Source organism: Equus quagga, chromosome 8, assembly GCF_021613505.1.
Source record: "Equus quagga isolate Etosha38 chromosome 8, UCLA_HA_Equagga_1.0, whole genome shotgun sequence".
NCBI classification, from domain to species: Eukaryota; Metazoa; Chordata; class Mammalia; order Perissodactyla; family Equidae; genus Equus; species Equus quagga.
Genome location: NC_060274.1, coordinates 94,710,333 through 94,733,381, shown reverse-complemented (window position 1 = coordinate 94,733,381; position 23,049 = coordinate 94,710,333). Strand labels below are relative to the sequence as shown.

The 23,049-nt window shown below is 38.7% G+C and overlaps 1 protein-coding gene across 4 annotated transcripts in view; it reads left to right on the top strand.

Moving 5' to 3' along the window:
- DOCK4 (dedicator of cytokinesis 4) overlaps positions 1–23,049 on the top strand; it is a 432,596-nt gene that overhangs the window by 103,038 nt on the left and 306,509 nt on the right. The window contains exon 1 of one of the 4 annotated variants that reach the window (XM_046670235.1): positions 16,162–16,196. The exons of the other annotated variants lie outside the window; for them this stretch is intronic. The gene's annotated coding sequence lies outside the window, so the exon portion shown is untranslated. Of the gene's footprint in view, positions 1–16,161; positions 16,197–23,049 lie in introns of those variants that run through there. 4 annotated transcript variants of the gene reach the window in all.

Here is a 23,049-nt window from a genome sequence, read left to right as displayed (position 1 = left end):
TCCAAATATTACCATGTTTGATCTCTTCTTTGATTTGAGGAGAAAAGAGTAGAAGATAGCTTTGTGGTAAGATCTGCCTGGCAGATTCTGATTTTAAGATGAAGATCCTGGAACTGTTTTCTCATCGTATTGGATATGGGAAAGAGTGTTGGTCTGAAATAAGACAGGCTGGCTCCCAATCCCTGCCTGACCACTTCCTAGCTCTACAACTTGACTAAGTTGCTCACACTCTCTACATTTTCGTTTTTTCACTCTCTAAAGTGCAGATGGCAATAACACATACCTCTTAGGGTGGTTGTGTGATTCACTTGAAGTGGTAACGGTGAAACACCCAGCACAAAGCCTGCCACACACGGGAAGTGTTCCGTAAGTGGTGGCGCAAAAATGGTAGCAAGTCATGGTCCTATGATTTGGCATTACATCTGAATCTTTTACTTCACTCTGTACAGACATGAAAGGGGAATTTTCTAAGAAAACAGGGATTTTCTTTCATTTTCATTATTCAGGTCTTGAAATTTCCTGCGTTGGTTTATTTGTGGGACTTGAAGAAAACATTTTCTCAGCCCACAGCATCATGTGACTGTTTCTTATTGCTAGTCAGCAGTGTGAAACCTCAGATGAAATATATTAACTTGGGGTCTGGGACAACTGTTCAGCAAAGCTAAGCAGACTTTATTTAAAGAAAGTGCTTGTTCTCTGTTTCTGGAAACAAAACTCATAAAAACTATGCATCACACTGTTAATAGTGGCTTTGGGATGCTTTCCCTATGAATGAATTTTCCAGGTGGTTGAAAGTTATTCTCTTCAAATTCTAAACTTGAAAAAATTTTAATAAGCTGCTGATAGAAAGTTTACTAAAAATTTAACTGCTTAATCAGAAGCAATTTAAACATCTCTTAACCTTTTTTTATGAATGCATCGGTCAGCTATTGCTATGGAACAAACAACCCCACAACTCAGTGGCTTAAAGTAATTTCCATTCATTCTCATTCTGCAGGATGCTGATTGGCTAGGGGCTGGTCTAGGCCAGGTGACGGGCCTGTCTGTGCTTGGGTCCTCACTGTGGCTTAGGCTTAGGTCTCTTCCATAAATGTTTATTTGGGGGTCCAATCTGAAGGGGCAGCAAACCAAGGGAAGCTTTTTTTATGGTGATGGCAGAGATGCAGGAAGGCTAGCCCAACTGTACAAGCATAGTTCAAGACTCTGCTTGCATCACCTCCGATTCCACTCCTTTCATCAAAGTCAGTCAATTACTGAGCCTAACGTCAATGGAGCAGGGAATTATGCTTCTTCCGTGGGGGCAGGGAGGGAAAAAGTTTGCCAAACAGTAGTCACATTTATCATAATAACCAGGATCATTGGTGTGATTATCTAGTATGATTTATATTACGTACAGTTATTATTTGTCCCTTTAATAACCCTGCCCTTAATCCTACCTTTCAACTTGCTCATTCTTTAGGGCAGATAACCAAGCCTTTTAAGAATCATGTTTATGTAAGGATATGTAAATTCTGTATGAAAATTAAGGTCTTTGTCTGGGAAGTGAATAATATTTTCATGGTTATTTTGGGTATTCAGTAGCCTCTCCGTTCATTTTTCTCTACACAGTTTGTTCGAAAAAGAATCCCTGATTATTGCCAGAAATTTGACTTCTGGGAGCAAGGGGTTAACTCAGCATGTAAGGTAAACCTCTAGGAAACAGAGGTTAATTCATTTTGTTCCAGTAACTGGGTCATGCATTAAACCAGTAACTCTAGATTTTCAGATTCTAATCTTGTATCTTCAACCAGCTCACAGAACAACCAGAGGCAAATTGCCTAATCTGGGTGTTTGTAAATGAAACCAGTAGAGATGATAGATGTGAAAGCCTGAGGCAATTGTGTTGGTATTCACATATCAAATAAAATTATTTTCAACTACTTTAAAATCATATTAATATAAAATTCTCCTAATTCCTAATTTGCAGTCACTCTGCTTAAGCTGCACTGAAATTTACCTTAGTGCAATCGATGGAGAAAGGGCTTATTAAAAAGATTAGTGTTATGAACCCACTGAAAAAATGTACATTATAAAAATTAGAACTTTTTTGGGGGGTGTAATTAATGCTAATTATAATTAGTGCTAATTTCAAGTGTGCTTAATCTATTCACAAAGCAGACCCAATGGACTTTAAATTGGCAGTCTCCATAAGGAACTAAAAGTAATGGAATGGTTTTTATTTAAATATGTTCCACAACAAATGATATTTTCTTAATTCAAAATGTATTTCTAAGTAAATCACATTGGTAGGATTTTGCGTGTTTACAAAATTACATGTTTTTCAGTTGCATGAAAAGCACTGCCAATCTCAGATAGTTGTTTTGATGTGAAATGTGTCAGCAAGTGAAGTGGAGGTTAGTATTTTTCTCTCCCTTCTCTTTTTTCGCATAAAGCCTTAGATGTAGTAAATGTAATGGAATATAAGTAGGAGAGAGAGTAGTGAATTGCTGCTTTTGGTAAATGCTTTCCCATCTCCATTAGGTAAGGGTTTAATTTCACAATACATTGTCTGTAGGCTTTTCCGGTTTCTTACAGGAAGAAAAAGAATTTTGTAAGAATCTACAATTATGATGTTTGATTCGATGGGAAATCCCAGCCTGCCAAGGGGTTTGCAATCCTATCATCCCTTAGTAGAGAGAAAAAAAAAGGTTGAGTTTATACCTCAGAAACCACCACTCTTACTTCTAACAATTCTGCCTTTCTCCTTGACTTTCCTGTGGAATTACCAACTCCCTACCTGGTGTGTCCTCAGTTTTCCAGACCCGCAGGTGAGGGCGTGGAGGTGGCTCTTATTTCCACTACTGACGTTACTATAATTTATGAGAATTTCAGGGTAAAATATTATCTATGTGAGATATCGTAAAGCATGACTTCATTAGCATGGATTTTTCTCTACCCAAGTCATGACATAGGTTTTTTTTTTTTTTTAATTGAGTTATTGATAGGTTACAATCTTGTGAAATTTCAATTGTATATTAATGTTTGTCAGTCATGTTGTAGGTGCACCACTTCACCCTTTGTGCCCACCCCCCACCCCACCTTTCCCCTGGTATCCACTAAACTGTTCTTGGTCCATAGTTTTAAATTCCTCATATGAGTGGAGTCATACACAGATTATCTTTCTCTCCCTGGCTTATTTCACTTAACATAATTCTCTCAAGGTCCATCCATGTTATTGCAAATGGAATGATTTTGTTCTGTTTTGCAGCTGAGTAGTATTCCATTGTATATATGTACCACATCTTTATCCATTCGTCGGTTGATGGGCACTTAGCTTGCTTCCACGTCTTGGCTATTGTAAACAGTGCTGCAATAAACATTGGGGTGCACAGGACTTTTGGGATTGCTGACTTCAGGCTCTTTGGATAAATACCCAATAGTGGGATGGCTGGATCGTATGGTAGTTCTATTTTTAGTTTTTTGAGGAATCTCCATACTGTTTTCCATAGTGGCTGCACCAGTTTGCATTCCCACCAGCAGTGTCTGAGGGTTCCTTTTTCTCCGCAACCTCTCCAACATTTGTTGCTATTAGTTTTAGATATTTTTGTCATTCTAACGGGTGTAAGGTGATATCTTAGTGTAGTTTTGATTTGCATTTCCCTGATGATCAGCGATGATGAACATCTTTTCATGTGCCTATTGGCCATCAGTATATCTTCTTTGGAGAAATGTCTGTTCATGTCTCCAGCCCATTTTTTGATTGGGTTGTTTGATGTTTTGTGGTTGAGTTGCGAGACTTCTTTATATATTAAGGATATTAAGCCTTTGTCAGATATATGACTTGCAAATATTTTTTCCCAGTTAGTGGGTTGTTTTTTGTTTCAATCCTGTTTTCATTTGCCTTGAAGAAGCTCTTTAATCTGATGAGGTCCCATTTGTTTATTCTTTCTATTGTTTCCCTTCTCTGAGAAGGCATGGTGTCCGAAAAGAAAAAGAAGTTTTTCATGTTTCAGTGTTTCATTATTACTTCTACTACTGTTTATTGAGTGTTCATTCGATGCCAGTCACCGTGCTAAGACCTCTACATGTCTAATCTCGTTTAATTCCCACAGCTCTCTGTGATAGGTGCTCTTACAGCATCCATTTGACACAGGAGGATTCGGAAGCCCAGAGAGGATCAGCAACTTGCCTAGTTTGTCACATGGCTGGTAGGAGGCAGAGCAGGGCTCCAACCCAAGTTTGTCTCCTTGTAGAGCCTGTACTCATGAGGACTATGCTATATGTCCCATTACTCTGTCATCTGCCTCCTTTGGTCTTGACATTTTGGATTGTGTCACCTTAGATACTTTCATTCTTGAGTTCCAAGTTCAATTACCATTCTTTTTGGTTCCTTAAAGAGATAGCCAGTAATTAATCATTTAATTTAATAAACATGTATTAAACATCAGCTGTATGAGGAGTACTGTGGTAGTATCTGGAGTATCTGTTTCTATTACAGTCTACAAAACATTTGAGGTAGCTGATAAAATACATAAAATAAGAAAGAGGTAAAACTAAGTCTCAAAGACCATCAAGATAGAATGAATTCCCTCAAGGGGGCTATCTAGAAGAGTCCCACATGAGGGTCATTCTTCCATGTTCTTTATTTGTCTACCTGATCTGTTCTGCAGGACATAATGAATACTCCTGTGGGCACTTTCCATCTCAGATTTCCCTGGAGGCTCTGCCCTCACATTCAGCCTGGATTCAAGCCATCCTGATTCATGACCATGATGACCATCATCTCCTAAAGATTTTGTAGTGTCTGGAATATTTTCACATGAATTGTCTTGTTTGTTCTCTACCACCCTGAGAAGTAGCAGTCATATGGAAACTGAATCGTGTAACACAGCTTGCCCACATTCTGTGAAGCTCCTTCAAACCTCACTGCTTCCTTGAATTGTCCAGCGGACTTGCATTCCTCTCTGACTTGGGGTGTCTTCTTCCTGTTTCGGTTCTTCTTTCATAGACTTTTTGCAGCACTATCACTCCCTTTCACATCTCAGCATTTTTGTTACTGGCTTTACCCTCATAAAGCAATCTCCTCAGATGGCAACCTCCCATCCATGGCCTGTGGGCTACTTGGCTGACCCTCCAAAAATGTACCTCAACAGTCGTTTGTGTCATTTTCAAATTTCTTTTGTATTGTTGAACAACAGCTAAAGCAGTTATTTAAATCTAAATTAAATTTTAAAACAGTTAAATATTTCATTCTTAAATCTCATTCCTCACACCCCACAAATCACACAACATAAGTTTTTAATGACAGAAGTATAATGTTGCCGAAACATCAAGATATCTTACTATCTCCACTTACTAGTTTATAGTATGCAGGTGTTGGTGGCTGTATTTGTAGAGCACAAGGAAAATGACAAAAGATGTGTTCTTTGACAATTGTCATCTCAAATAGTTGGGTACGTTGGTTATGTAAATATTCACCGGAACAGAGGAACTGTGTCATCTGGGCCTAACAGAGGTGAAAACAAAAGACTACCATAAGGTCTGTCTTCCTTTAGCCAAATGGGAAGTGGCGTTGCTACAAGCACATGGCTGATCATAGCCTTTTCTTGAGCAATTTAAGCGGGCACAGGAAATCTTAGATATGACTAAAGGATGTGTCAGGGAGGAAAAATTTCTGAAATGTTGTTTAAACAAGAAATGGCAGATGCATAACATTTTCCTATTGATGTTAGGAAACATCCTAAATGAAAAAGGATTCTTCCAAAAATTTATTTAAAAATAAACACTTTCAGTTACTCTGAGTTTTGTTAGCATTTACGCTTTTAAATAGAATTGCCAGATTTAGCAAAAAAAAGTACAGGCCACGAGTTACATTTTAATTTCAGGTAAACAAAAAATTTTTTTTTAGGGTAAGTATGTCCCATGCAATGCTTGGGTTATACTTGTACTAAAAACTTATTTATTTTTCTGAAATCCATATTTAGCTGGGCATCTTGTATTTTATCTGGAAATCCTACTTTTAAGAATATTTAATGATTCATAATAAGTAAGTTAAGAGTATTCATTGTTTTTTAAATATAAATAATGTATACAAAAGCAATTGCTCTAGCTTTAGCTCTTCTGATAGGAATTTAATTGGAATCTGCTAAGGAAGCATAGGAGTTTAAAAGCTGGACTATATGAAGTCCCTGCAACTAGAGTAGATCAAAAATGGAGATAAGGAATCCCAGAAATAGGAAAGTGGGATTTACAGTTAATATTCAGTCTATATTTGTTTTCCTTTAACTTTTCTCCATTGCTACTAATTCTGCCCTCTGGAGGCCACAGAAAATAATGAAGATGATGCTATTAATGATAGCCAGCCCTTGCTGAGATCAATTATGTGCTAGGCACTGTTCCAGTATTTGTTTTAATTTATTTAATCTTCACGAAGCCTGATGAGATAGGTGCTTTATGATTTCTGTTTTACCAATTAGGAAACTAGAGCACAGAGAAGTTAATTAGCTCAACCACGGCCCCACCTGTCTGTCAACTTGTAAAGTATTTTCTCTTTTATAGTCTTCAAATTCCCATTTCCTTCTGTTATTCCTTAGAAGACAAGGTCTCTAGAGCCCTTTCTGTCTTGTTCAGTTCTCGGCTTGCTCTGGTTTGTCAGTGCCCTTGTAGATATTATGACGAAAATTTGAAAATAAGCTTCACATGTAATATAATTTATAAGCCAGGTACAGTGGGATTTTTAATGGCTTTTGTACTGGCTGCTGTAGTTCTAATCACGGCCCAAGGATCACATGAGTTTTTATTATTTTTTTGGTCGTGAATATATTTCCACAGAACATGGTTGACTCAGATTGAACTTTCGGTCAAGTAAAACTTCCAGGTTCTTTATTTACACAAAATGCAAGTAAGCCAGGTCTGCCTCAGTTTCTATACATATAGTTTTATTTTTTGAACAAGCGTGCAGGAATTCACTTGTATAATTTTTAGAAAGTATTTTGTTTTACCTCATTCATCCTGCCTGGCAGCATGTTATTATAATGCTTTATAATATTTCATAATGGTTGTAACGATAGGTGTTTGGAACAGAGACCCAGATTCCGTGGAAAAGCACATGTGTGAGTGTATGAGCTCCTCCTGTGCCCTTCCTTTACCTGGACGTTCTGTAGCCTCTGCCTGTCTCCCTAGTTGGCTTAGTAGACAGACAATGGGTGGACCCCAGTGTCTCCATGCTACTTGGCCGTCTTGTCCTTGGGGAAGAACGTTGGAGCTATGTTACAGCATTTTTCTCCCTTGTAACCTGACAAACTCTTAAGTCACGTTCCTTTGATAATCCGCAGCAATCCTGCCTAGTCAGGTACATTGTCCCTAAATCATTATGTCATTCTGTGCCCTGCTTGCAGCTGTAAAGTTTCTCCCAAAATAATAAGACTGTTACTCGTAATACTTTGTTCTTAGAAATCAAAATAGGAGAAAGTTAATAATAGAAAGAAGTATTTACTTGGGGAATTGTAGACTCTTTGTATTTCATGTAAGAAAATATGACTGCTCTAGTGGTATTAGATACAGCTGGGGCAGAATATATTGAGAGAAAAAGGGCGGAATGTGAGACAGGGCGCATCTTCTGGTTTGTTTTTAATGAAAGCTCAGATTTGGATGTCAACTAATTAAGCATCTTCTAACATCTCTTAAAAAAAACAGGAGAGATAAAATTATATTCATATACCTGATAACCCTAAAATTTTAATAATAATACATTTGTGTATCTTGAGTTGTTCCATCTATCAATATACCATTTAATAGAGAACAATTTTCTGTATTTGTCAACATTAATTTATTAATGTAACGTCTATGTAAATGTGTTGAATAAATATAATAGAATTGCACTCACTTTGGCTTGTACTTTTAATGAATACCTACCACAAAGTAATTAAAGTTTATTGTTATTCTCTTTCTGGGACTGCGTTGACATTTCTTAGCTACCTTTTATGCATTGCTGATTATAGTTTTTATTTCCCAAAGATATTAAAATGAATAATATTTTATAAATATTTGAGAACATTATAGAGAAAATTATAAGTGTTACTTGGTGTTTTCCAATATGAACCTTCAGCCTAAAATCTTGCCATGATATTGAAGACAAATAACTGGCGTGTTAAAAAATACCCACACATACACGTACATAAATAAATTATAGATGCCCTTTGAAGGCAGTCTGTTACACACCATAGTTTCGATCATGATTTTATAATACGTGGGTACCACAACTCATTATAGAATACTTATAAATGATTTATTAATGAGAGACTTTTTCTAAATACTTATTCTGTCATTCTTAAGCACATGGCAAAACCGATTCATAATTTTCTGTTTTATAAACTATATATATATTTTTTTTTGTTTTGTTTTGTTTTAAAGATTTTATTTTTTTCCTTTTTCTCCCCAAAACACCCTGGTACATAGTTGTATATTCTTAGTTGTGGGTCCTTCTAGTTGTCCTCTATATATTTAAACTATTTTTATACTATAAGAAGTGTAATGGGAAAACTGTTCTAATTTGGATTCCTTTTGTGTGATTTCTTTTTCCCATCTTGTAGATGTGAATAGTGTTCCTTTTATGTCTTTTATGTTCACAAGGAACCCAAATATGTTGCATTTTTTGCTAATAGGATATTCGGCTAACTTTCGTAGTATTTTTCCTTTTTGGAGAGCTTAACTTACTACATAATCATCCACATTGGAGGTGGCAGGAAGATTTATCCCAAAGGTTACTTTCTTCAGAAAAGTGCACTGCTTTTGGGTTTTGAACTTCTGCCTACTGGTAGACATTAACCTCATTTGTTCAGTATTGGGTGGCGTCCAATTGCTCTTTCCCTGTCCCATTGACTTTTCTCTCCTTTCTCCCATTTTTGCTTCAAGTTGAATAAAATCAAACATGTCTAACTACTGTACTACACGCCTTGCCATTTATGTTTAACAGATCTCTTGGAGAAAAGAATCTCCAAACTATACTATCTTTGTTTTATGCTATTGGAAAGAATACTTGTACTTGTCAACCTTTAAGAAATAGTATATTTAGTCATCTCTTGGTTAAACATAAGTTTTTGTTTTCCTGAAAAATAAACCTTGCACAATGTTTAGTTCTCACCTGTATTATATTCAGAAAAATGAGACGTAGGACAAATTGACAAATAAGGTGATTCTAAGCTTAATTGCAGTTTTAAATGAAAAATGAATTTTTAAAAATCTCATTTTGTTTCATAAAACCCTGAACACACTTTAAGTAGAATTTAGGACTTATGTGTAACCATGAGGGAATAATAATCAAACTTTTCCCTAAGATGAGTGTTTGGGGAATGTGAATTAAACCAGCCACTTGGAGAATGTCCAAATATTGCAAAACATAGTTTGAAAATATCAAGTGGGGCTTGGGGTGGAATTCCATAAATAATCAAAAAAACCAGATGTCTTTGATCATCAAATAATCTGTGGAAATGTGCCAAGGTGTCCTAAGCTTTCCTCATCTCTTTTTTTTAAACAACTCATTTAATATGAAAATGAGTTCTGAAAATTTTAACTATTTTTACCAAATCCAGATTGTCTATTAACTCTGATTGTCCAGATCCTAAATTAATGAAAAATCTGATTTCAAAATATTTTTAAAGACCTTCAATTCTCTTCCTCAGTCAACTCAAATCAGCAAATATTTATCGTGTGCCTATTATGAGCAAGGGGTATGCTTATTTTCATGGGAAATAAAGGTACCTAAAACACACTATTCACCTCAAATAAGTGGGAGCTGTTCTAACAAAATAGTTCCATGTAGTATTTATTATAGAGTTCTTTAAGTGAATATCTGAAAATATTACGTTTTTAGCATACAAGTCAACAAATATTTTAGGAGTTTTTACTCATTGTGACAGATTGTAGGAGAATATAGAAATATTATCACATGTGATACTTCCCCATGACAATATAATTTTATGATCTAGCTTAAGAGAGAAGATAAAATAACAGATAGTGTAAGGACATGAGTAGATGGTAATTGTATTAAAATTCTAAGTGCCAAAGGAGTCCAACGAAAATCAAGTTAAGAAATTGGTAGTCAGTGCATTATGTCGGTACTTCTTTTTGGACTGCAAGAGTTTGTCCTGTTGTGCTATTCATTTCTCTAAGGAACTTTTCTTTTCAATAAAGGGAAAGTTTAGCACCACTAATGTTTGCATCATCACAAGTTTCATTGTGGTTATGTGTGCGTATGTGGGAGGGTGGTTGGATCTATGTGGAAATACCATTTTTTTTGAGGAAGATTAGCCCTGAGGGAACATCTGCTGCCAATCGTCCTCTTTTTGCTGAGGAAGATTGGCCCTGAGCTAACATCTGTGCCCATCTTCCTCTGCTTTATATGTGGGATGCCTACCACAGCATGGCTTGCCAAGTGGTGCCATGTCCGCACCCGGAATCTGAACTGGCGAACCCCGGGCCACCAAAGCGGAAGGTGAGAACTTAACTGCTGTGCCACTGAACCAGCCCTATGGAAATACTTTTCAATAAGAATCTTTGGTTGAGAAATTAAAGTTGTCTGATTATCGCTTTTTGGGGTGGGCTAAAATTCCATTGTTTGCTGCCAATGAGTGTGGCCCAAAATTTGGGAACTAGTTGTATTTAATTATACAGTATTTAGTGAATTATGTCTGAATTTTCTGCTAAATTATATAAATCTTTAGAGGGAAGATTTTGTCTTAGCATTAAGCTTTCTGACTGATCTCAAAATTCTCTATGCTCTACTTCCTCTATGAGCTGTCCTCTACACTACCATCAGTGCTGTGCCATCCAAAGCAGGGAACTGCATATGAGTCTCCAATAACTATTGTCTACAGAAAACATTTCTTAGTACCAGCAAAACGTCTCTCCTCCAGCCTTGCCGCCTTTCCCTACCCTGCAAAAATTCTTTTCATGAGCAGACTCTGCATTTTCTGTGTGGTTCTTCTGTTGCATTTTGTACTAGAATGTCTATTTTCCCCATTTTCTACTAGGTGAATTCCTTCTTGTCCTGTAAGGTTCTAGTACTACTAGCCTTTCAGGATCTTTCCCTAGCTCCAGTGTTAGAATATTTTGTTCCATAATCTGTGTTCTCATATTTATTATAGCATGTTGCAGATAGTGTATGAAGCAGAGTCCAATTGGGACAGTAACCACATTAGTTATTTGAACAGAGATACTTCAATATAAAGAATTGTTAGCTAGTTATAAATATGTTACCTAGGAAACTGACAAGGCGAGAAGAGAATACTAAAGTATCATGGATGTTGCAACTGTAGGGAAGAGCTTAGGTTATTAAGATTTAGAGGAGAATCCTACAGAACTGAAACAGACCTGAGGAGAGGGTGCTGCTCTTGCTGAGTTCAGAAGAGGGTCCCTGTCGGCCTCAGATCTAGTGGCCAGCCAACTGGTCCTGAGATCGCTGGGTGAGGCTGGTTGTGCAGGTGTGGGGAAATCAGCCAACTGGATTTGAATGCAGCTAGAGGGTCCTGCCACTGCCTGGGGGGAAGAAGCATTGCCTGGCTCACTCTCAGAGGAACCGCCAGCAGATAAGAGGCAACAAGGGAGCAGCAATAGACCAGAAGGAGTGTGTCCCATCTCCCTCCTCAGTCTGCCCGTCTCCCAGGAGCATCCCTATGGCAGACAGAAGAACCAGCAGTTGGCAGAGCAGAAATGTGGTTTGCAGAGTGCCAGCGCAGCATCCCAGAACAGAGCATGGAAGGGTGAATTTGGAGCTGATTGATAAAGGCTTATTAACTGACTCAGAGGGATAAATATCTTGCTGCTGTTTGACTATGAGCTCCTTGATATAGAAGTTGTATCTTATTTATCTGCCATCCCCACATCCCCAAATGTCCGAAATCTAAATCTTTTCATAATTCATTTGACAATAAACCCTTGATGTAAAATTCATACATGTTGCCGCAGAAATATGAAGCCCAACTAGACACTGACTGACGTCTGCCTGAGAAAGTTAGTAATACATGATATTTAACTCAACTTATTTTTCAAAACCTGGAAAAATTCTGAATTACACAATACATTGGTCCCTGAGGTTTCACATAAGGGGATCCTGGATCACAAGGGTCTAGCGTACATCATGTCTTGTGTAGATGTTCTGTAAAGCTTCCATGAAATGAATATAGATTGGTAACTAACTTGCTATTGTCGTGTTATTTTACAAGCTGATAATCTGGTCATGAGTAGTATTTTTTACACATGGGAATTTCTAAAGAGGTAATAACAAATCTAGGAACTCGGTGCTTCCTGAGTACTTGGAAATATTATGGTTTAGTAGAGCTTTGCAGATGCAAATGGAAGCTCTCTTGTTAGAGACTCTGAGAAAGAAAACAGAAGATATTTTGAATTCCTAGTGGCTAGGCATCGTAGCAGGTGATGACTCAGGAATTAATTTATAGCTTATAGTAAAGTGAGCTCAAAAAAGGTATGTATTCCACTTTAACTTATGAGTCAAGAAATTCCACTGAAATTGTAAACACATAGAAAGAGGAGTAATTTGGGGTTTCATCAGTCTAATCTTTTCAACTAGAAATAGAAGGTAAAGCTCTACCCTTCCTTTGACAAGGTTCAGATGATAACTTCCTCCTAGCTTTGTTTCTGTCCCTATTACATATTGCTCTTGGTACATTTTTCTAAAACTAGTGTACCTGTAGTTTTCTATGCTAAGGGCAAGGACATACAAGTAAGAAGATAAGAGTTTGGCAGGTAATTGTGAATAAAAATAAATTCAAAGGCTAGAAAATATTTAAGAGGATTACACTTACATTCCTTGGAGAAGATTGCAGACTGCTCTGAGAATGTAACACTTTTCCAATTTGTGTAACATTCCTATTGAAATAGAATCATTCTTGAGTTCATTCCAATTAGAGAAGTCATAGAACTATTAAATTTTTTTTTAAGGTTTTTGTTTTCACGTTGTGGAATGATAAAGATTTACAGTTTAAATCTTTTAGGGTCCAGTTTCAAACTGGCCTTAGTAATGATGCTAAGGAATTCTTCTTTTTTCTTCAGTCAATCAGCATTTATTGATTCTTCTGACAGGTTTATACCCTCTGCCAGGCAGGGGCTGTGGAAGACACATGAAGAGGCAGAGGTTCCTGACCTGAAAATACTTAAAACTTCTAGTTGGGAGGAAGATAAAAATGAAGGAGAACTAAGTAATAATGGTTTAAGAACAGTAGTAAAAGTCTATGTAAAAGCAATCACATTCATTGCCAGTGTCCGATATCAACAAAAATGCCGATATTTTAGGAGGAGAGCCCACTGTGGGCTGTGGTAAAATCCTATCGTAACCAATGCTGTTATTTTACAAACAAAATGAGTTTGGAGAACAAGTTGTTTTTTCCTTCTGTCATGTACCCAAAGCACTGTTGATTTGATTGCAAGAAATCCTGTACAATGAATCTTCTCCTGCCCCGGTACTTTGCTTTAAGCGTTTGCCTGCATGAGATAAGCAGTAACTGCTACTCAAAGGGGAGAATCCAGAGGTGTGGGCCATCCAGCTACATCCTCTTCCTACCTCTATAGTAAAAGAGCCTGCAGGCAAAATGTGTTTGGTTTGCCATCCTTCCTGTTCCCTCTTCTTTTCTGTTTGACTATTTCTAGGTAGGTAGCTCCTTTTCCAGGAGGTCTTTTCTGTTTCTTACTAGTGAATTGGCTACTCTTAATCTGTGCTCTGACACCAACCCACATGTTTCAGTCATTGCACATCTACTACCGCTACTACTAATAGTGCCTTACTCAATTCAGGCTGCTATAAGAAATCACCATAGATGGATGGCTTAAATAATGAACATTGACTTCTCGCAGTTCCGGAGGCCAGAAGTCAAGATCAGAGTGCTAGCATGGTTTGGGTCTTGGCTGAGGGCCCTCTTCCTGCTTTACAAAGGGCTGTCTTCTTGCTGTGTCTTCACATGGTGGAAAGAGAGCAGGCTAGCTTTCTGGTCTCTTCTTAAAAAGGCGCTAACCCTTGAGGAGACCAGCAGGTACTATTTTCCCTGTTTTACACAGGTAAAGGAACTGAGAATTGAAGTTAAGTCATTTTCTCTAAGACTTCCAACAAGAAGTAGAACTGAGATTTAAATGTTATTTTTACTATAAAGCCCTACCTTTTAACAATGACTTTATTTCTGCTTTCCTCATTAGACCGAGAGCCCCTTGAAAGCAAAAATTGTGTCTTTCATTAAATTGGTCAAGTGACTGCTTGAATGAGAAGATGAGCAAAAGTGTGAATGTTATAAATGTAGTTACCTTACATAGCCAAAGATAACTCATTCTTCACAGAAGGCAAGCACTGAGCCATCATCTACCTGATGACAAAAGTTTGTGTGTTTATTCATTGTCTGGCAGTGTTCAGGTCAGGCAACAAATAATCATTTGGGTGCTCAGAATAGCTGGTCAATGTTATTCAAGGTACTTGAGAGTGCATTTTAAATGTCAGGCACATTCACTGCTCTGAAGGAAGCACATTTTGTATAGGAGTGAGAAATCAGAGAGGGAAGTTGGGAAATCATCCTAATGATAGCATTCATTAATATTCCCCTTTTTTTGTTTTTAATTGTTTCGCTTGGGTACTTTCATGTTAACTCCTTGAAGAAGTGATTCCCTGGTGAACCACTTGGGGGTGATCCAAGGAAATAGAGATCCTGCTTCTATCAGAGGGCTCTCTGAATCCGCCAGAATGGCCTTGGGACCATTAATTCAACCAGAGTGTGCAGGGCACTATGGGAGGTGCTTGGGGATACGGGAATGAAAGGGACACCACCTCTGTCTCTAGAAAGGTGAGTCTCCCTTTAGCTGATGGGGGGATTCCTGAAAGTTTCTGTCAGGGAAGGTGTATTTTTCTTTGGGTTGCCTTGAGGCTGATCTTTGCTTCAGGCAGAAGTAATAATAATTTGTATGAATTTGTAATGTGTCTGGAACTATGCAAAGCACTTTATGTGAATTATTTTTAAGACTCTTCACGGTAAAGCTATGGGATAGATATTATTACCTCTTTCTTACAAATGAGGAAACTGAGGCTTAGAGAGGTTAATAACTTGCCCACATTCACATACTTAGAAAGAACGTAGCTGGAATTTACACCCAAAGCCAGTGCTCTTAATCACTGTGCTATTCTACCTTCCCGTCTGACCCAAAGCCATCTAGGAAAATAGAACTATTGGTGTCATTGCCAGGTGCTCTAATATCACTTGATCATTTCAAGGAACTAGTGAGGGATGCAAGACTCTCTTCCCGTCTTATAGTTGAAGAAACTGCCTCAGAGGGGTTGTGTCTGGACCCCGCCATACCCCTGTTATTAACTGGTGATACTGGGTTGTGAACACAACAGTCCAGTCCTCTTTGTACAACTCCCCAGTAGCAATTTAACAAACAAGAACAATACATTATTCAGGAACAAAGAGATCTAGAGTTTATTATATTTTCCTTCAATTCATTTTCCTTTCCCTTACTGTGTGGGACATGCGTAATTTTCTTGGCTCTGTATATAATTATGTACCTGCTTTGAGATGAGCACTCTAAGTACAGTGATTAATGGACTGGGATTGGCTGTAGTTGCACTGCAGCCTAAGTCGTTCAATATGTTTCACCAAAAATGCTAATAATTAAACTGCTGGTGACAACAAACATCCAGAGTTCATCTGATAGGTATCTGCTATAGTTTTCCATGACAGTAACATGGCAAGGGTTTCAGAGTTCCCACGGATTTCAAGCGGAGGCCTTTGAAGGCATGTTTTGTACATCTCTCCTGCTCTGGGGAGTTTTCCTGTTCCCCGTAGGTGCTGGAGGTGAGTCAAAGCTATCCGTTCTAGAAGGGCTGGCAGGAAACTCGTCCCTGCCTGTTTCCTGCCGGTAATGCAGCTTTGCAGCAGGCAGCAGCCCCAGGACTTTACCGTGTCATTTACACGTTTTTCTTTTTAGGCCTCTGGTTTTCACCCAATGAGAATGCAGAAGACTTTATTTTCTCTCCAGTGTATTTTCCATTCCTTTATGACTTAGCTGAAGTCGGATCTCCTCTGGGAGCACCTCCCTGGCTGACTCATACCCATGCTCCTGTCTCCTGCCTACTTCAGAATGCCTTTTATTGCTCCAGCCAACCATTCAGGAAGACTCACCGCCTCGAGGGCCTTTCTGACCAGCTCCTCAACATTAGGATGTTGGTGTGTTTTGTTTGTTTGGTATCATGGCAGTATCCAGTTCGGTTCTAGGAATAGCAATAGTCTTTTTTTTTTTTTAGGTTACTTGATTATTTTTCATGGTGAAGATGTAATAATATTCATTGTGTAACATTTTTTAAAGAGCTAAAAAGAAAGGATATGAAATTACTCGTGTACTCACTACCAGGAGATAACCAGAGTGGACATTTGCATCATTTGCTTTTAGTCTCAGGTGTGAGAGTCAGTGTGTCTGTCTGCTCCATCCTCGCACAGAAGCTCCGTTCTGGACACCTGGTGTTTTATCACGTGGTGATGCCATAGCTCTCCCTGAATTTTTTTGATCCTTGGACAGAAGCTCCATTTTGGATGCTTGGTGTCATATCACATGGCGATGGTAGTGGCTCTCCCTTAGTGATTCCACCAACAGTGTTTGTTCTATCTTGAAATAGCTTATATGATAACTTAAGGGGGAAAAAGTATGGAGATGAATTAGTTTTGAAGCGGCTCTGGGAAGTTATCTAGTTTAGGGGCTCCAAAGCCAGCTGTTCATACAAATATCTGGGGAGCTTGTTAAATTCCTAGGCCAATTGAATCAGAATCATAGGGATGATTATTCTTCCCAGATTCCTGGGAAGAATAAGCTCCTGGGGTTTCTATAGTCAGCCCAATACCATTCAGTGGACTAGAGTTCAAGAGCCAGTTCACGGATTTATTCATCAGCATCTGTGAGAACCAGCTGGGAGCAGGCACTCTGCGAGGCTTTGGGAATACAGTGATGACCAGGGTAGACGTGGTATTCTCCCTCATGGAGTTTATGTTTTACCAAGGAAGACAGCAAAATACCAAGGAAGCAAAAAGAATCATTAAAATTGTGGTAAGTAGCTCAAAGACAAGGCACTGAGAGGAAATAACTTTGGACATAATGGTCAGGGGTAGCTTCTCAGAGAAAGACACAAAGTCTCAGGACTTGCAGACCGAGAATGAGCCAGCCGGATGAAGAGTGTGGGAAAGAGGCTTTGGGCCGAGGTGTGGCACACACAGACGCGCTGATGTGAGCAAAAGCTTGGTGTGTTTGAGGAATCAAGAGAGCAGTGCATCTGCAATGTAGGGAGAGAAGAGACAGTGCAGAGATGAGTTCAAAGTTCTTTTAACTAGTTACCCAGGAACCAGTGCTGGTCACAGCAGGATGAAGGCAAGAACCTCCTTTGTTGATTCCATGTCCAGTCACTGCCCTGTATGTTGTTGTATTCCATGACAAGTTCCCACAGACATGGTGGCTTAGATGACAAATTTATTTTCCCACATTTCTGGAGGCCAGAAGTCCAAGATCAAAGTGTCAGCAGGGTTGGTTTCTCCTGAGGCCTCTCTCCTTGGCTTGCACGTGGCCACCTTCTCCCTGAGTCCTCACATGATCTTTCCTCTGTGCTCATGCATCCTTGGTGTCTCTGTGTGTGTCCAAATTTCCTCTTCTTAGAAGGACAGCAGTCAGGTTGGATCAGGGCCCACCCTGACGGCCTCATTTTAACTTAATCACCTTTTAAAGACTCTGTCCCCAAATAGTCACATTCCAAAATACTAGGGATTAGGGCTTCAACATATGAATTTTGGTGGGTCGGGGGGGGGGGGGGGGGTCAGGGGGAGGATGACACAATTCGGCTCACAAAATCTGCCTTCTTGTAGTTGACAAAATCCCCTATTTGCCATAGGAGTTAGTCTAACAAGACAAAGCACCTGTTACTTACCTGCTATTGGGACCAAGAGAGAAATCTGTACTACTTTTTTGGATTGAAATAACCCTAAACGGAAGAGGGACTGGCTTAGTGTCCCTACTGTAATACAGATGGAGGAGTGGTAAGAGGGGTGGGACTAGCTTATGAAACTTCTGCTCCACTGGCCGGGATCTTTTGCAGTTTTCAAAACCTTTCCTTTCCTGAGCTTTGTATCTGCTGAGCTTCTTTGATGTAATAATAGAGTCCACCCTAGCTGGTTTAAGTGGGATTTATTATAGGATATTAGCTGGCTTGTAGACTCTTTGAAAGGATGCTGACACATGCTCTATGCTAAATTTCCACGAACGTTTCCTTGCACACTCCGTGAGACTAGTCTGACAAGAGAATTGCTGCTGCCGCCAAGCCAAGAATCACATTGCCTCTGCTGTGATCCACAAAGTTGCTGCCACTTCTGACTCCAGAACGCTACACCTTTGTCATCACCTCTGTCGGCAAAATGGATGTTCTGGACACAGCTTGTTTCCTCACATAGTTCACTTACTAATCAACACTTGCATCTGAGTGATAGACCCTGGTCTCATGGCTTCATCCAGCCGCAAGGGAGGATTCACGGTATGGGGAGCGGTCAAAGACAGCCCCTTCCTCTTAAAAGAAGACAAGAAAGAACCAGATTTTGGGTGCTCACACATGTCCTATGACAGATGTCCTTTACAATCCCCTTTTCTAAGATAGGCTCATATTTTACATCTTCCAATCCTACCCTGCAAAATTGTAAAACATGAGCCAGGTCTGTATTCATTGTCTGTTACATCTTTGAGAGGGTGCAAATGAGATACAGAGATCATAAAGTAGGAGATGAAGCATGGAGAAATTTTAAAGAGAATTTCCCATCAGTAAATGCCCTTCATTTTTATGGTTGCCTTTTGTAAGATGGAAGGATGATAGAAGGCTGTGAAAGCCTGGCATGCAGCAAGTGCAGCCTTAGCATTCCGGAGCCCCTGGGCGTCTGTCTTGAGACTCCTCTGGAACCAAAGCTTTAATTTTCAGGACGGTCTTTTCAGGAGAGTGGAAGGTATTGTAGATGTCTTCACCCATGTGGTTCTTTAGGTTGGGGGATTCTGCGTGCTTTGTATCTTTTAGGTGGACTCTCTCTTTATTAGTATATTGCTTATAATTTCTTTTTTTTGCAGGGTGGGCTGTTGTGTTCAGATGTACACCCAGACTTGAGTACACACATGATGTAAAGGCAATGAGAGCTATTGTACTATCAGGAAGGACACAGCAAAAGTTGTAGAATATATGCTTCTAGTTATGCATGTGTTTACAAATTGAATTCTTTAACTTCAACCCTGAGCTATTTCTCATGGTATCACTGCTTTTGGTTCTGGAGATGCAGCAGAGATAAGGATAGCTCATCTTGGTGGTCCTTACAATGTATTCATCAGGAGGTGCTATATAAAGCACTAGGTAAATATACACACAATGACAACCGCCTTCACTTTGGAATAAAATATGATTGAAGAATTAGCCTTGTTTTTACTAGAGGCAGAACCGTCCTTTCGGAATGTCTTGTGAATGTTTATAGTGCTTTTTCCCTATCTCCATGATGTTCTTCTCTTTTGAAACTTCCTTTGCTTTACACAAAGTGAATTTTTTGGACAGGAGGAATGGATATTCGTTGTGATTTTCTTTCAACTCATGTAGGTGTGAAATATTTTTAAATATAAAGTTGGTGGGAGGAGAGGTGGTGGTCATAATTATCAATATTATCAGTAGGACAGAATACATATTAATTAGGAGTGTCCTACGCATAGTAAATATTTACTAGCTCACTGAATGAATGAATGAAAAAAAGTACTTTGGAGCCAGATCTGGGTTCAGGTTCCTGCTCTGCTACTTAGTAGCTGTGTTATGACCTCTCTGAGCCTCAGTTCTCTTTCTTTATACTCTATAATTTTAGTTACTGGGTAGGTCTGTTTTGAGGATTAAATAAGATAATGTATGTAAAACATATGAGATAATGCTGGTCTGGCTTCTGTTTAAGCACTCAGTAAACATTTCCATCACCACTACCATCATCACTTTGTGTCCCTCTGGGAGATTCCCAGTGAAGATTAATGTAACAAAGACACTGGGAAGTTCTCCAGCAAAGGAATCTGTTGACATTTTTAAAATCATGTATACCTTTTTGTGTGTGAGTGGAACATTATTCACATCTTCCCAGAATATTGTTCCACAAAATAAAATTCGAGAAAGACTACTGTGAATCAAAGTTAGATTTATAAGTTTTTTTTTAAAGGAAAACTGTGGTGTATTTATTTATAAGACATTTTAAGTGGCCAGAGAGCTGGTAAAGAATTTGCTGTGTGTGCTGACCCTTGTTCCATATCAGAGAGAAGGATGAGATAACAGAAAGCAGGTGACAGGAAGGCTGGTGTAGCGGACCCAGGGCTCAGCTCCCTTGAAGGAAGGCCATGTTTGCTTCTTAATTCCTGGGCATCTGTCTTGAGCTACCTCATGAACCAAAGCCTGGCACTCAGGGATAGTCTTTTCCAGCGTGGCTATTGTTGCTTTGTGACTGTGAATGTCTGTGGTTTAATCCTGCAACTGCCTGGCTGTGTGACCCACCTCCTTCAGTCCTTGAGGGCACAGGGCAGGCCAGCCAGGGCAGGATGCAGCTGTTCTCCGAAGGGTGCACAACAGTCCCTTCACACGTGAGGGTGTAGCCTCGAATCCATCCCAAGTGGTAATTATTGGAAATGCTGTTGTACACATGTGTGGTCGTCATCACTTGTGGGAAAGACACCCCCAGATGGGGGAGGAGGGAGATGAGTAGTTTTTAACTCCATCCTTTCTCTTTTATATCGAAAGTGTTCATTTGGGTGAAATAAAGGGATGAAAAAAAGGAAAAAGTGGTAAAGTAGGATGTGAGGGATTATTAACTGTTATCTCAAATACATCTTAACTTTATGATCTCAAGTCATTCTTTTCCTGTTAGATTTTGCTTTGACATTTATAAATGGCTTGAAAATCAAAGATGAAAGCTCATCCATTCTTTTTCTCTGTAATTCCTCCTTGAAGGAGCTGGAAATGAAATTCGCTCTCTGGTGGAGCTGGCAGCCCTTGCAGATGTGCTTTCTCTGTGCCTAACTGGAAAATGGGCCACATGGACGAATGTCAAGCCTGTGCATTCCTGAATTAAACGTGGTGATCCTTCTAGCCACCACCTTGGAAATGATCTTCATTCTTTCCATTATACCCAAGAAATTTCCTAAGGTTTTCTCTTAAAAAAATTTCTTTAAAATTTTTTCTTAGCTCTTCAGTGTATTCTCTTTCTTTTTATTCTGAGTTGGTGAGGGAGGTTAGTAACTGCCAGCATCTGAAAAGGAAGATTTCTCAAAGTTTTAGACAAAGACATTGGAAGGTGTCCATATCGCCATCTCTGTAACTGCTTATCAGCCTCCATGTCCCATGGCTTTCATCCTTTTTTCTTTTGATGTGTTCATGTTTATTTTAAATTAATTTTTGTATTAATCAAAAAATTATTGCTTTAGTCAACTATCCCTGTTAAATCTAGTAGAGAGACTTCTTTGAGGAGACAGGGTTGATTTGTCAGGGCTGTGTATCTAGAGTTCTCCTTGATTAAATCATATCGTGAGTTGGTGAAATAATTATATATCACTTTTGCTGTTAAATGAAAATGAAGGAAAATATAGGATGATTATTATCATCACACCTCAATTTGCTAGGTGATTGGGAGTAGGTTCTAAGTTTTGTTATGATGATCTTATTTTCCATTGAGTTGAGAAAATTCTGAAAGCTGCAGTGTAATTCTATGAATGTGAAATTGTTACATGTGTTTAAGAGCATTGTTGTGATTTCATTTGCTTCTGAATGTCCTGAGTGGTTGAAACAGGGTTGTCTTCCTGAAGCTTCTGAAATTTAGGCCAAATTAGACTAGGAAGCCCTTGGTGTCCTAAAGAGTGGAGGTTAATGTTTGACTCAGATCAGCTTTTTCTTCAGAGTTTTGACCTATGACTTAGCTTTTCTCTGCTCTCTGAACTGTAGCTCCCTGCCTTCTCTTCCCAGTTTCCGGGACAGTGTGATCCTTGGCGATCTGGGAAGAGGAAGAAGAAGCAGACTTTGACCTTTGTCAGTCTATACCCATTGAACCCATGCCCAAATTTGCTTTTTTCCCTTTCCTCCTCTCTCCCTTTCTTCTATTCAGCTTACTTCATTGTCTTCTTGCTCGTTATTTGCCCATGTCCCTTATAAGATAGCAAACAAACCTATAATCAAGGCTCTTGCCTGACTGAAGCTCTGAGAATTGGTTACATGAGGCCTTTGCCCCAGGGACTCAATATTTAATGTGTTCATGATTGGGTTAATGAAACAGGGAGCAGGTGACAAATTTAGTTTATGGAAGCCCCTTTCAGGATAGTAAGCATTTGAAAGGGCTGAAAAGACATGCTAGAGATTCTAATCAAGCAGGGTGGCTTAGATGAAAGGTCACAAATGAAATTTAATGTGAATTATGCTGGGGTAATTCATACTAAGAAAATAATTTAGGCACATTACATTATGGCATCACTTCATATTGCTTTTGGAACCTTTGTGGAATAGAGGAGGCGATGCTTGCTGTTCCTTATAACAGAGGTTTCAATGATTTATAAAAAAAAAAGAGTTACCTAGACCATAGATTACAAAAATATATTTACGATGGTAGGGATGAAGATAGAGGAATGAAAAAAGGGGAGGAAGAAAGAAAGATAAGGTGCTATCAGTGCTGCTGGACTTCTCTCTCTCCAGGCACATATCCACACATTTTCCAGACATTTCTACTTTATACAGTTCATACAATATCTTCTATCTTAGTGAAACTCTATTGGTAAAAAATCTGAGTCTGTACTCCCAAAATATCTACTTTTCCTTATAATTTATATACGTGTACTACATACTCTTAAGCATAATATAAAGCACAAAAACTTTTATAGGATGAGATAAAGGTAAAGTAAACCTCATCATTTAATTTTTATTAATACTCTAAAACCTTTTTAAATCATATAACATAATCATATAATTTTAGTGAGAACAGTGTGATTAAGCAGGCTTCATTATTTTTAACC